Genomic DNA, 12,250 nt, shown 5'->3' with positions numbered 1-12,250 from the left:
CTCTCTCTCTCTCTCTCTCTCTCTATATATATATATATATATATATATATATATATATATATATATACTTTTAACTGGCACAGCAAAAGCAACAAGAGTGTGTACTTATATACAACTGATCAAAATAAGAACCAGCCTGTAATCACAGAAACTTGGGAGGCTGTAGCAGAAAGACAGCAAGTTCAAGGCCAGCCTAAGCAACTTGGCAAGGCCCTAAGCAATGTCGTAAGACCCTTTCTCAAAAACAAAACAAAACAAAATATGAACTAAGCATTATGAAGAACATGATGCAAGTCATTTCCCCTGATAAAAGGCGTGATCCAAGGTTTTTTTTTTCAACTGAAGTTTTTATTGAGATAATTGCAGATTCACATGCCGGTGTAAGAAATAATACCTTGTACCTTTTGCCCAGTTTCAATCAATGGGAACATTGTGCGAAACTATAGTATAGTATCACAACCAGGACACTGACATTGGTACAATCTACTGATCTTACTCAGATTCCCCCAGTTTTACTTGAACTGGGGTGTGTGCGTAACTTCTGTGCAACCTTAATACGTGTAGGTTCCTGTATTCACCATAGTCAACATACAGAACTCTTCCAAATCCACATGATCCCCCTTGTTGCCCTTTTATAGCCAAACCCTGCAACACCTGTCAATCACAATTCTGCCATTTATTTCTAAAATATCCTCATTTCAAAACTATTATACTCAGTTCCAAAATATCATAAAATTGAAATCATACAGGGTATAATCTTTTGAAATTGGAGCATAATTGCCTAAAGATTCATCTGAGTTGTTACACAGATCAACCATTGGTTGATCCTCCTATTCTGCCTCTGCGTGTATCTACCAAAGCATTGGCAGTTTGTTTAACCGTTCATCCTTTGAAGGACACCTGGGCTGACACTCCAGTTTGGAGCTATTGCATGTAAACTGCTGTGAACATTTCTGTACAGGTTTTTATGTGAGCATACAGTTTTATTTCTCTGGGATACATGCCCAGGAGTGCAATTGCTGAGTCACATGGAAATTGCATGTTAAGTTTTATAAGAAACTGCCAAACTGTTTTCCAAAGTAGCTGTAGCCTTTGACTTTTCCACCAGCAGTATTTCTCAGCATACTTGCCAGCATTTGGTGTTATTGCTATTTTTTTAATTTTAGCCATCCTAATAGTTGTGTCATTGTTGGATTTTATGGCCATGGAATTATGTGAGATATAATTTCTTCAAACATATGCAGGCAGATCTTCAGAGACAATTCTAAAAATGGATGAATGAATAAATAAATAAATAAATCCAAAGCCTTTTCCTTTAAAGATCCTAGCTGCACCCCACAATTTATGTTCAGAAACAGCTAAGATCATGAGTGAAAAATGAGAAGGTTATGGAACTGTTGTTCATTTTAAAATGTAATTTTGGCCTTATGCAGTGGCACACACCTATAATCCTAGCAACTGGGGAGGCTGAGACACAAGGATCACAAGTTCAAAGGCAGCCTCAGCAATTTAGCAAGACCCTGTCTCAAAATTTAAAAAAATAAATAAATGAATAGAGAGGGCAGGGGATGGAGCCCAGAAGCCTGTGCTTTAACAAGCCCTCCAGGTGATTCTGCTGCAAGCTTGTATTTGAGAAACACAATCAGAAGTAACTGTGTAACTGTACAGTTATGCAGCTGGGGTTGTAAAGTAATTGCCTAGCACGTGTGAGGCACTGGGTCAGATCCACAGCACCACATAAACATAAATAAAATAAAGGGCATTGTGTGCATCTACAATTTAAATTTAAAAAAAAAAGAAGTATACAGTTGCCTTTCTGTTGTTTTAACTTTATTTAAATAAATAAAGTTATTGTGTGTATCTACAATTTTTACATTTTTTTAAGAAAAGAACTATACAGTTACCTTTCTGTTGTTTTAACTTAAAAAAGAGAGAGCAGCAATGTTCAAAATCCAAAGCAAAGATACATAAGCTCAGATGTTAACAATTGTAGGTAACCTAAGCAAAAATGGGCTACATTTGAAGAACTTCAGGGGAGTCATAGGATCCTTGCAGATTTCATTATCAACAGCAAAGGCTGCCTGGGAACTACAAGGGAGAAACATGAGTCCCCTTTACTTTAGTACTGGAACTGGATATGACCTTCTGCCATCAATACACACAGTAGGAGTTTTTCCCCAATAGGAAAGGGACTTAGCAGCCCTCTAATGGTGGATGGTTGTCTCAGTTACATGATGCAGGAAAGAGGGCAGCAGATTTACATTTCCTGGGGTTGGATTAAACTCCAGCAATTAAATTAGAGTTCGTTTTTTTGATTCCTCAAGGACACACTGGCTCTAATATGAAGATGGAGAAAAGGCTGAAGGAAGTCTATGATTTTAAGCAAACTGGAAAATTCATGAACCAGACAGATTATTAAAAGGCGCTGTAGGAGGTACCAGTTGTCGCAAAAAATTAGCCGTAGTTTCTGCTGGCATCCTACAGATGGGCAGAACTGGTAACAGAATCCTGGCTCCATGTCTGCCTTGCCCACAATATCAAAATCAAACTCGTCTTTCTGCTGAGATCTAACAAAGCTTAAATCTCACCCTGTTTGTGCAAAACTAGAAGCAAGTGCAGATAATTGTGACAAAGATTCCCCTAGTACCCAGAAAGGGGTGGGAGCTGCACCTCATTACTGTAAGGCATTAATATAAACAAGTTAATTTGGGGTTTAATAACATCTGGTTTGTGTGAGGGAGGATGCTATATAATTACCACAGCTACTCTCTCTGCCTAGGGAACACAATAAAGATTTTTCAAGGATTGATATTTCCAATCCAGGCTCAGCCTCTTTCCTCAATGCCTTTCAGAGCGCGGTAGTATACTTACAGCAAATACTGTGTCCCTCTCTGTGCCCCTGTAACCTGCGTTATCCCGCTACCTGCCTTGGACCTTTCTGGAGGAAAGGAACTTAGTCTGGCTTTTAAGACTTCAGGGTTTTTTTTTTATTTTTATTCCCAGGACTCTTTTTTAGAAAACACATTTTGTCATTTGTATGCAACTATTGGTAATGGTATTTCATTTTTTCCTCTCTTTGTTGTTCCATAGATTATTAAGCAAACATTTATTAAGAACCTCCTGAGGACCAGGCAATATGCTAGCATGCAAGGAATTTTAAGGGATCCATGAGGTACAGATCCTGTGTTTTGGGCTCACACCTAATAATGGAGACCAGCACACCGAGCTAATCATTAAAACATTATATAGACACTGAGACAGGAGGATTGCAAATTTAAATCCAGCGTCAGCAAAAGAGAGGCGCTAAGCAACTCAGCAAGACCCTGTCTCTAAATAAAATACAAACAAAATAGGGCTGGGGATGTGGCTCAATGTCCCTGAGTTCAATCCCTGGTACCAAAAAAAAAAAAAAAAAGCAAAAAAAACCCCAATATATAAATGTGATAAAAGAGCTAGAAAGAAGCCTTCTCCTTCTTTGTGGACACTTACATACCTTGGTTTTGCAACATATCTTAAGTTTCTTAAGACGTGCAGAAATTAGTAGTGATTAATTCAGGAGCATCACCAACTTCAATTGCCATGTTCTTAGGATGTATCTTTGGTAACTTAATTTCTTATAAGGCAAACTCCAGCCTTTGCTTTCTAAAAGGCCTTAAGCAGCTCTGTATTTATATTTCACTTCTATTTCTGCTGTGAGTTTTCATCTTAGGTTGTCACTTAGAGATCTAATCATTTTAGACATTGCAATCTGCTCAGAGAGCAATCTGGGATGTCTTAACTCAGCCCAGGAGCAGGGCAGCTCTGCCTCTCTTTAATAAGGGAGAGTCCTCAGCGTGAAATGGGGAAATGGCTTTATTTTTCACTAAGGAAAGTCCTAGCTGCTCAGAGATAAGACTGGACTTACAGTCATTGAGTGTATGGATATGGCTGGGCTCTCAACTCATAGACAAAAACTAAGAGAAGGCTTAAATGTTAACTGTCACAAGCCACAGTACATCTGAATGGAATATTTGGATAATAATGGGTTGGCCAAGGAGGTTTGTCTTGGAAAGAGGGTGGGGCTGTGTTTCACTAAGGACAGTTTCATGAAACCCGTTGGATGAATGCATTCTTACCCTGAAGGACTTTCCGCTCTCTGAATGCAATCCTTTGCAGAATAATTTTTATAGAAGTGGGAGGAGAGGACTGGGGTGGAGCTGGGGGCAGGACTTGTGCCGACAAAGAATAACTTGGAAAGTTATGAACCAACCAGTTGCCTAGGATATGTTATTTAGGTAGCACTAGGGTGTTTGGTCAAAAAGAACTGTCCTAGCAGTTTAAAAGGAAAGGTTGTCACCTTGACCCTAGATCACTCACAAGATTCCTAGGGTTTTGATAGTACCTGTAAGTCAGAAAACTGGACTTATAACTATACACAAAGAGAAGCCTTTGCCAACGGTATGCCAGGGTTATTGGGGTGAGTAGATCCCTTGGAAATCCTTCATGAGGTGTCCCATAAACATCTGGCTTTGGCTCCTCCTCTGGATTCTGATTTCTTAGTAACTCAAATGTTACTTCCCCCCCCCTTTTTTTTTTGTCAAACCTAGAGGCAGAGCAGGAACTCTTCTGTAACAAGTCAAAAAACACCAGAATTTCCTTCCCAGGAAATACATGGAGGGCTAAAAACTCAAGGCATGTAAGAGCCAGGAGGGACCCCAGAGCAATGAATTTCCTGGCAATTTCCATGGCAGGGATATAACCTGCCGTGGGTGGGCAGGAGCAGAATGGACTTTGGTGCTCTCCCTCCCACTTTGTTATGGGATATTGGGTGATTCCCTTAAACCTCTGATTCCTCATGTATAAAACAGCAGTGACACCAATGTCATGCTGTTATTATAAGCATTATTGATACAGAAGATGGTGTCTGTGAAAGGACTTTGCAAAGGGGTCTTTTAAATATTTCCTGACCTGAGAGTGTTTGTACCTACACCGGCTTTTCTTTCCAAAGAGAGAAAAATTTGTTTCTTTTATATGTTTACTCAACTGAATGCATAGCTTCTGACCAGATCTTTATAAAAATAAATAAAACTTTCCCAGAACTTAAAATTAATTCTTCGATGTTATGATCCCTGCCCCACAAAAGAAAATGAAAATAAAACTCAAGAACACCTTCAATGGTTTTTTTTTTCTACATATCACCTTCCTCAAAGACAGTAAATCAGGGATATGGAATATCTTTCCATTTGTGAGTCACCCAAAGTGAGCAAAAGAGCATTCACTTTGGAGGAGAAGAGCTCATACATGGAAACCCCTTCCAGGTACCTCCCCAGTTCTTTGTCAGACTTCTGCAGGTAGTTATGCTTGAGGTGCGTGGGTTCAGAACCATATGCCTGTCACACACCGTGACATCACAGAATTCTAATGTATCTGTAACTTTTTTTTTTCATTACTAAAAACCTATCGATGACAAAAATCGAGATATTCCTCAATCTCCCAGTCAGCTTGGCAAAAAGTATTCCAAAATGTATACATATATACAAAATATGTATGTGTATATATATGTATATATGAGACACCTGCATGTATGTGTGTGTGTGTGTATATATATATATATATAAAACCAGGTACTTGATATTTTAATAATATATATGTACTGTTATTTCTTAATAATTTAACCAATTTAGACTTTGTTGACTCCGCATTATGAAAGAGGAGGAGTTAGGTAATACGGCTTCCCTCCTCCTGAATCTATTTTTGGTGTTCATATTTTCAGTGCTTCTATTTGTACTTTTAAATACTTTCTTTGACACGAGTTTCCTCTTCTGCCAACTTGTCACTTGTGGTTCCACCTTGTTGAAGATGTTGGTACCCGACCCTCTGTTTCATGTCTCTGTGTTCCCATAAACCTCCTTCTTCCCACATATTCAAGGATGACAACATTCACTTCTATATACATAGTTGACTTTCCTGTGTTTTGTTTTCTTTGGTATGGGGGGATTGAACCCATAACCACAGAGCCAATACCCCTAGTTCGTTTTTCAAAATTTTAAGACAGGGTCTCACTAAGTCACTTGAGGCCTCACTACATTGCTGAGGCTGGACTTGAACTTGCCATCTTCCTCATGTCATGTGACTTCTTGGTCATTTGTCTGTTGACTACCTATTGGTTTGGAATTGACTGCATTCTTCTCGTCGGTTGACACTGTCCTTGGGAAAAGTCACTTTCCTGGCTTTCCGCACAGTTCTTTTGCTGAGATTGCTTTTTGGTGGACTCCTGGGCAGGTTCTACCATGATCTTGTATCTTGTGTCTTTCTCTTTTAGGCCATGGGCGCAGGTTGCTTTCATCTTCTTGAGGAGAACAATCTCTTGTGACTTACTTAGCACTTGAAAGGTAATCCTTCTGAGTTGATATCCAAAAATGTGATTACTCTGCCTTATATGGCGATAGACTTTCAAGTTCTAAATAATTTTCCTTCAGAATGTTGAAAGCCTTGTTTCATTATCTTCTAGCATTTCGTGTTCCCAGACAAATCTCATGCCAGTCTGATTATCATTCTTTTGTAGGTAACCTATTTTTTTTTCCTTCCCTCTCTCTGGAAACTTTTTTAGGATCTTCTGTTTATTTTTGGTATTCTAAAATTTCACAGCATTGAATCCAGTAATTGATATTTTTTTCATTTCTTTTGCTTGTCGTTCTGCTAGCCCTTTTAGCCTAGAGATTCACTTTCTTCAATTCTGATAAATTTTCATATATATATGAATATATATATATACACATTCAGTGAATATATATATAGACACTCAATATAAACATACATACACATTCAATGAATGTGTGTGTGTGTGTGTGTGTACCCCCAGGCCTTTTTGTTTTATTTTTGAGACAGGGTCTTGTTAAGTTTGCTGAGGGTCTCACTGAATTGCTGAGGCTGGTCTCGGATTTGTCATCCTCTTGCCTCAGCCTCCTAAGTCACTGGGTTCACAAACACATACCATAGCCCTGGATGATGATATGCCACTTCACGATTAGGCTATAAAGATTGTGGCTTCTGTCTTGGGCATACTCTCCCCCAGGTGGTCCCTCTCTTTTTCTCTCTCACACACATCCTTGCTCTGGAAAGGCAAGCTGCCCGATCGATCATCAGGAGATTCAGGCAGCCTATGGGGAGGCTCCCTGGAAGGGAACTGAAATACCAGCCAACAGCCAGCCAGTGAGGAAGAGAAGCTCTTGCCTACCACATAAGGGGACTCAGGAGTGAGTAGATCCTCTGCCACCCGGGTCTCCAGATGAGACGGTAGTCCTGACCACAGCTGGAGTGCAACCTCATCAAGGACTGGCAGCCAGAACACCCAGCAAAACTGTACCCAGATTCTTGGCCTGCAGAAACTGACTACCATATTTATTATTTTTTAAAAATTTTATTAGTTATTGATGAACCTTTATTTATTTGTTTATTTGTTTATATGTGGTGTTGAGATTTGAACCCAGTGCCTCACGCATGCCAGGCAAGTGTTCTACCACTAAGCCACAACCTCAGCCCACCCATAATTATTTTTTAGCCATTAATATTTTGGAAAATTAGTTCTATTGCAGACAACTAATGCATGGGACTTTGTACCCAAGTCCCTGATGTACCATTCATCAAAAGATACAGGAAAGGTGATTGATTGCCATGGTTTGGATGTGGTTTGAGTGAGTTTCCCCAAGTGCTTATGTGTTGAAATTGGATTCCCATTATAAGGTGTTAAGAGGGTGGAAACTTATTACAACTATGGTGGTTAGAGGCGGTATCTTTGGGAAGTGACTAGGATTAGATAAGGTTATCAGGGTGGTGTTCCCATGATTGAATACTGGTGGCTTTATAAGAAGAGGGAGAGAGACTGAGAGTCATACGCGCATACTCTCTGTCTCTTACCATGTGACACCCTATGCCACATTGGGACTCTCTCAGCAAGAAAGTCTTCTCTGGATACAGATCATTGCACCTTCTGAACTGTAAGCTAAATAAATCTATTTTTTTATAAAGTAACCCAGCCTCAGAAATTGTTTTATAGTAACACAAAACAGACAACTACACTAACCTCATGAGCTCGTTTCTTACGAATTAGGGATAACCGTTTTTGCCTCACATAGGGTTAACGTTTGACTTCTTTATTTTATGGATGAAAAACTGAAGCCCAAAGGAATGGACAGAAAATAATTGACAGATGAGGTACTTCCTGGACAGAAAAATTACAAGCAGGATCCAGTTTTAGAAACTATTTAGAAAAAGACTCAGGACTAGAATCCAGGGCTGAGGCTTCAAGTAATTTTTCCTTGCCCTTCCCCAGTACCACGTGCTGCCCTCTGGGGCAAGCTGTTACTATCGAACAGCCACTCCATGTTTCAGGAAAAAAAAAAAGTAGATAAGTTATTACTGTGCCTGCCCAACCCAGATAATTGCATTTCTTCTATGATACATGACAGATCTGGGGGCAAGTGCAAGGACAGAGTTGTTCCAGTTCAGCTTTCACACTGTAAGCTGACCTATGCCAGTCACCAGGCCTTCCTGTGGTTGGTACCCCGCCAGCCATCCCAACAGGCTGAGTCCAAGTGTGGGCACCCGGCCAGAAGGTGACTAACACCATCTCTGTGCACCCAGACCATTTACAAAAGGCAAATAGCTCCTTTTTTTAAAACCTTGCTAGACGGGTTGGTATCAGTGACTTCAAACTACAAATGCGCCTTTGTTTTGCAATTTGAGTAAAGAATGGTTGACTGTGAGAGGACAGGAAAAGAGGCTCACCCTATGATAAGCCAAAGTTAGGCCACTTGGGCAGTAGTGACTAAGTTCAACAGGGTCTCCAACTTTTTAAAGACATTTCTCTCTTACAGACATAGTTTGGTAAACTACCTTATCTTCTCAATTTCTGTCTACTGATGGGGGAAAAGTGATGCTTTAAAATGATTTAAAAAAAATCTGATCTCAATCAGATTAAAAATATATGTGAATTGCTTTTCCTCAGCCTTTTGGAAGATATCTATACAAACGTGTGTGTGAATACAATCTGCAAGAAAAAGTGCAAACATAAATATAGTTGTGGTAGGATCATTTCTTTCCATTTAAAATTTTGTATTTTTACTGCTATATGTAATATACAAACATGATAAATATTTTTATATAAATACTATATATTAATATATTTAAAAAATTTTTATGATACCGGGGATTGAATACAGGGGTGTTCTATCGGTAGGCTACCTCCTTAGCCCTTTTCTACACTTTAATTTTTTTTAAGTATTTTTAGTTTTAGATGGACACAATACCTTTATTTTGTTTATTTAGTATTTTTATGCAGTGCTGGGGATCAAACCCAGTGTCTCACACACGCTAGGCAAGTGCTTTACCACTGAGCCACAACCCCAACCTATACATTTTTTATTCTGATGCAAGTTCTTGTTAAGTTGTGGGGACTGGCCTTAAATTAATACACACACACACACACACACACACACACACACACACTACTTCTCTATATAAATAATTTATATATATATATATATCTTTTTTTTTTTTTTTTGAGATGGGGGTCTAGCTATGTTGCCCAGGCTGGACTCATACTCTTGGGTTCAAAAGATCCCCATGCCTCATCCTGAGATTTATATTATAACATTGTATTTTTAATTTAAAACTTAAATGTTTTTATCTTGACAAAATTGGACTTACAAGATCTTTTGGATTTGAATAATAACCAGATTTATGGTTTAGTTTTACATTGTTCATGTATGTCAGTTAAGACTGGAGTAGAAGCCAGCCACAGAGGCACATGCCCGTAATCCCAGCTACTCAGGAGGCTGAGGAGGGAGGATTACAAGTTTGAGGCCAGTCTAGGCAATTTAGTGAGATCCTGTCTCAAAATTAAAAAAAAAAAAAAATGAAAAGGGCTGGGGATGTAGCTCAGTGGCAGAGCACCCCTGGTTCAATTCCTAGTACCACACATACGAAATAGAGTAGGATATAAACCTTTTGAGGGCAGAACTTCATCTGTTTTAAGATTTTCTTCCAAATTGTAAATGTCAAATACTCCTGAAAACTGTTTTTAAAAAAATCGATAATACCAGTGTAACCTGAGTCTTGGTTGAAGTGCAAGAATTTTGCATTTTTGCCCTTTTGAATGGTCCTCAGGCAAGTGGCCACAGCCAGAACTCTGAGGGATACAGTGACAGGTTGTTAGTGTTCCCCACTGAGCAGAACAGCTCTCCCTAACACACAGAGCTTGAGCTTCGTCAGCCCAGTGGGGTGAATCCTGACTCTGCCGTTACTCAATGTTTATCTCTATCCCTGGAACTTGGGTCCTTATCTTTAATACCGGTGCGCAGCCACCCATCTCAAAGAACATCTAGCACTTGGCATCAGCTAATACTGAAGTCAATAATAATCCCCAATAATGTCATCTGAAACTTGTAAATTTTTAATCCCTAGACTGAAAGCTTGGAGGCTCCTCTGGAGGATGGACTGTAATGACTATGAACTTGGTGAGCACCACAGCTGAGGAGTAACACTGAAAATGCAGATCAAGCGAATGTTTCACTTCATGAACACGAACAACCTGACCTTGTTTCTGGGCTTTGCTGAGTGAATGGAAGAATGGAAGGAGATAAGTATAAATCTCCCAGAGGCTGAAGGATTCATCTCCAGGGAAACTAACCAACATAAGAGAGAAGATCTGCAGATGTGTGTGTGTGCGCGTGCACATGTGTGCATGTGGATGTGTTTGTGTGTGTATGCATATGATCAAACCCAGGCCCTTGCCCATGATAAGCATGTGCTCTAACACTCAGTTGCACATATGCAGATCTGATACTAGGATCACTGGTTGGAATGGCCAGGATCCTGCACAGTCACCCCACAGATGGCTGCCAATGTCTTCTCCCTCAATTCCAAACAGCCTGAGGACCTTTCTAAGATGAGCAGAGAGGCAAAGACCCCAGAAGTTGGGTGGAACCTTCTGCCATGAGCATGTCAAATTAAGAGCAAACCCAAACTTCTCAGAGGACCAATGCTAGACCAATAAGCTAGAGTTGATCACCTCAGAGATGAGATCTTGCATTATCAAAAGAAAAGGCTTTACAAGGCAAATCTATGTAAACAAAATTCCTTAGATGAAGTGGCTGCAGAAATAAAAATCCCAGAAGGAGAGATAAGGCATGGGAGAAAGACACAGAAAGTGACCGATGATGATGGAAAATAGGCAAGAACAGGACCAGAGTTTTAAAGAATCATTTCAGGAAGGCCAGTGACAGAAGTTCCAGAAAAAAAATCATGCTTTTTTAGAAGTACTGAAGGATGCAATTCTAGACCACAAGGCACATGCTTGGATGAATAGAAAACAGTTTTATACAGGCAACTGCAGCACATTTCAGAATACTAGAGACAGGATCTACAAACTGCAGTCGGTGGGACTGGGAACCAGGAGGGACTCATACATAAATATTTGATGGTTTGAATAGAAATATTAGGTGGTTTGGTTTCACTGATCCCAACAGTGAAAATCAGAAAGTACTGAGCACTGTGTGCAACATTCTGAAGGCAATAATCTCTAGTCTAGAGCTGGAGGTCCAGCTGGATTATCAACCAAAGTATCAAAGTAAAGTACAGATGTTCCTTGGTCTCACTGAGGGATAGGTTCCAGAAACCTCCATGGATATACGAAATCCAGAGTGCTCCAGTTCCTTATTTAATACAGCATAGTATTTTCACAGTTTTCTGCATTATTTAAACCATCTCTAGATTATTTATAATGCCCCGTACAATGTAAATGCTGTGTAAACTGTTGCTATACTGTATTATTTAGGGAATAATGACAAGAAAAAGTCTGTACATGTTCTGCACAGCTGAAATTTTTTTTCCCAAATATTTTCAACATGAGGTTGGTTGAATCTGAGGATGCAGAACATGCTTTCAGAGGAGTAATGGCTGAAACTTCACCTCCATGCACCCTCTGTATTAGAAGTTATCAGAGGATTCACACTGCTAAAAGGGAAAAACAAGTCTGTGTTATAGTTTAAATCTGGAATGTCTCCAAAGGGTCCCCGAGTTGAAGGCTTGGTCCCCAGGGCTGTTGAGAAGTGGTAGAGTCTTTAGGAGGTGGAACCTAGCAAAAGGAAGTTAGGTCATTGGGGGGTGTGATCTTAGAGAGGATACTGGGACCCCCAGCTCCTTCTTTCTCTCTTTTCTTGCAGCCACCATGAGTTCAGCTGCTTTCTCAGCCATGCATTTCCCCACATGA

The sequence above is a fragment of the Marmota marmota genome, unplaced genomic scaffold, assembly GCF_001458135.2.
Source record: "Marmota marmota marmota unplaced genomic scaffold, marMar, whole genome shotgun sequence".
Lineage (NCBI taxonomy): Eukaryota > Metazoa > Chordata > Mammalia > Rodentia > Sciuridae > Marmota > Marmota marmota.
This window is presented reverse-complemented; position numbering follows the sequence as displayed.